We start from the raw sequence: 3,819 nt of genomic DNA on the forward strand, positions 1-3,819 counted from the left end.
CTCAATTTTCAGTTAAAGGCAGTTCATCATTGAATTCAGTGATGTCATCGTCCAGCTCAGATCAGTTTAAATAGTATCTGTGCAATCAAGTCGACGATATCGCTGGGAATTAAGTGTCTCTAACTAATCAAGCCAGAGGTGACAGCGGCAAGGAAACAAAACTCCATCGGTGACAGAATGGGGAAAAAAAAAAACTTAGGAGAAACCAGGCTCAGTCGGGGGCCAGTTCTCCTCTGGCCAGACGAACCAGCAGTTTGTTCCATGCTGCAGCAAAGTCAGATTGTGCAGAGGAGTCATCTGGTACCTGTGGTATTGTCCCGGTGGCTGTCTAGGAGACAAGGGGCCTCATTTATAAAATGTTGCGTATAAACTATCCTAAATTTGTTCTAAGATCATTTCTCAAAAGTGCTTAAATGCAATTCAGAGAAAACGAATGTGCACACAAAAACACGTGCGTCCGCCTCTCTTCCAGATGTGGCATTTATAAATCGCAAATGATCGTGAAATTGTGCGCAGCTGACTGGTGCCAAATCTCCGCCTTGTAAATGCCCCCTAATTAATATCATTACCATATAAAAGAGCACATGCCAATATCTGAATTTCTATGCTTGAGAATGACGCGCACAAAGAAACCAAAAAAAAAAAACTTTACCGAATCTGAAGGTAGAGGTTCGTGCGGGGACGCTTTTTATTTAATAATGTGTAATTTTTTAATTACACGATTTTAAAATCTATACGATGTTTAATAGGGAGCCAGTGCAGTGTTGACCGAACCGGGCTAATATGGTCATACTTCCTGGTTCTAGTAAGAACTCTAGCTGCTGCATTTTGGACCAGCTGGAGTTTGTTTATTAAGCGTGCAGAACAACCACCCAATAGAGCATTACAATAATCTAACCTTGAGGTCATGAACGCATGAATTAACGTTTCTGCATTTGACATTGAGAGCATAGGTCGTAATTTAGATATATTTTTTAGATGGAAAAATGCAGTTTTACAAATGCTACAAACGTGGCTTTCAAATGAAAGATTGCTATCAAATAGCACACCTATTTGCACTGCATTCGACACTATCGACCACAACATTCTTTTGAATAGATTAGAAAATGATGTTGCCATTAGTGGAATTGCATTGGCATGGTTCAAATCATGATTATCTGGCCATCATCAATTCGTAGCAGTGAATGAAGAAATATAATATCGTTCACAAGTGTAGTATGGAGTACCACAAGGCTCAGTACTAGAACTGTTGCTTTTCACACTTTACATGCTATCCTTGGGAGATATCATTAGAAAACATAGCTTTCACTATTATGCTGATGATACTCAGCTCTATATTTCTTTACGGCCCGACGAAACATACCAGTTCACAAAACTAACAGAATGCATAGCTGATATAAAAAACTGAATGACTAGTAATTTCCTACTGCTATTTTTGGTCCTACTGGACCAAAATCCACTGCATGTAATGACCTAGAACACTGTCTAACACTTGATGGCTGTGCTGTCCATTCTTTATCATCAGTTAGGATCTTAGGTGTGTTATTTGATAGCAATCTTTCCTTTGAAAGTCACGTTTATAGCATTTGTAAAACCCCATTTTTCCATCTTAAAAATATATTTAAATTACCACCAATGCTCTCAATGTCAAATGCAGAAACATTCATTCATGCGTTCATGACTTCAAGGTTAGATTATTGTAATGCTTTATTGAGTGGTTGCTCTGCGCACTTAATAATCAAACTCCAGCAGGCCCAAAATGCAGAAACTAGAGTTCTTAGTAGAATCAGGAAGTATGACCATATAAAGACCCATCTCTTTAACCTGGCATACATTTAACACAATCACTTTTCTATAATTCAAATCCGTTAAAGGATTGTTAGGCAGCATTAATTAGGTCAACCGGAACCCAGGGACACTTCCCATAACACCTGATGTACTAGTTACATCGTAAGAAGAATAGCATCTACGCTAATATTAGTCTCTTTCATTCTTATTCTGAGGTCACTGTAGCCATACGGATCCAGTTTGTCTCCGGATCAGATGGTGGATCAGCACCTAGAGACGACCTCTATAGCTCTGAATGTCAGCGGAGACCATGTCATCTAGATAAATAGAGACAGATCCCCTGGTAAGATCTCATCGGCCATCGGCTCAAGACCACGAGAACCACACTAGTTCAGCTCAATCTGATGTGCGTTGCAGCCTGGAATTAAACCACACCATGCTGGTTTCATCTGTCCAGAGGAGCAGTTCTCCCACCGACAGTCTGATTTCTCCCAAGGTTTTTTTTCTCCATTTCTGTCACTGGTTTTGGTTCCTTGCCACTGTCGCCTTTAGCTTGCTTAGTTGGGGACATAATTTCTGGCAACATTGTTGACTTGACTGCACAGACACTTGTAACAGAGTGAAATTTCTGTAACAGTTTTTCCACATACTTATTAATGGAATTAAAAATTATTAGTGGTGTAATACTATGAGGCACTAGAGGGCGCTCGTTGGACACACCTGGATTGTATATCAGGTGAGTAGTTGCACGAAGAAGTAGTTCAGTTTGGGTAGAGGGATCACGTGTTTCTTTGTGCTACCTTGAACTTCGGGTTGACAAAGGCCTAGTTGAGAAACCTTTGGTTTTAAGCTCGACATGTGAGTATATTTGAATATTGTCTAACTTCTTTATTTAGAATGTGGGAGGAATGTTTATGTTTGGTTTTTGGTATTTTCTATTTTTCAGAAGGACTTTTTCCCTTTTCATATCATTTCACTTCCAAATCTGTGGTTGGATACATAACTAATTGTAACGGTGTTCATTCGAATACTGTTTGGAGTGGATATGCCTTTGTGTTTGATTCCTTTGTGGAGGCTCTTTCATATGCTAGTCGGAGTTGTCCATGCTAAAGCAGATCAACATATTTCAACGCACTCAATGTTTTTCTTAGGAAAGAATAACTAATTTTTGCCACGGAATGGATCATCATGTCTCAGATAAGAACTAAAAGACTATTTCTTTGGTGTAAAATCAAGGACCAGGTTTTGATTTTGTTTATTAGTTTCTTTATTATGTATAGAGTATAATTAGTTTTCACTTGAACCCATTTAGCATTGGGGGGAATAAAACAACAACAACAAAAAAAGAAAGACTGCTGAAGTTCATGAATTGCTTTATTTGATCTTAGTGATGAACCCTCATTTGTGGCTAATCTAAAAATAAAAGAAAGAGAAATTACACACTATTGGAAGAGAGCTGAACTGAGGTGGACAATGACATCACTGAATCAACAATGAACTGACTTTAACTGATAAACTGACTGTTTTCTATTGTCCTCCTGCATTATCAGCACACGTTTTTCCTGTTTAACACTGTAAAGCTGCTTTGACACAATCTGTATTGTATAAAGCGCTATGTAAAAAAAGGCAACTTGACTACAACCGTCTGGGACAAAGGAGATCTGTTGGAATGCCCCGTAATATAATCATGCGCATTACCATGCAGATCTTTACAGACATGATGTGGTGAGCTACGAAGGACTCTCGTTACTTGAAGGACAACAGACTTCACATCAACGAGGTGTTGGTTAAGCAGGACATTGATGCTAGAGCTAAACTGTAGCCGTTGGTCAACGTGCAGTGTGGACTGAAGATGGCTCTTAAAGTTCCAGATTGCTTTTATGAAGCAAAGCAACATTGTTGTTCCTCACTGAGTTTTTTTTTTTCTTAATCTTTTTCATCTCCTTTTTTTTTTTTTTACATAAGTTGTATCTAGTTACCTAATTGCACTTTAAATCTTAATAGGGCCTATAGGGTTAGTATATTAGCTTT

Source organism: Sinocyclocheilus anshuiensis, unplaced genomic scaffold (genome assembly GCF_001515605.1).
Source record: "Sinocyclocheilus anshuiensis isolate Anshui unplaced genomic scaffold, SAMN03320099.WGS_v1.1 scaffold397, whole genome shotgun sequence".
NCBI classification, from domain to species: domain Eukaryota; kingdom Metazoa; phylum Chordata; class Actinopteri; order Cypriniformes; family Cyprinidae; genus Sinocyclocheilus; species Sinocyclocheilus anshuiensis.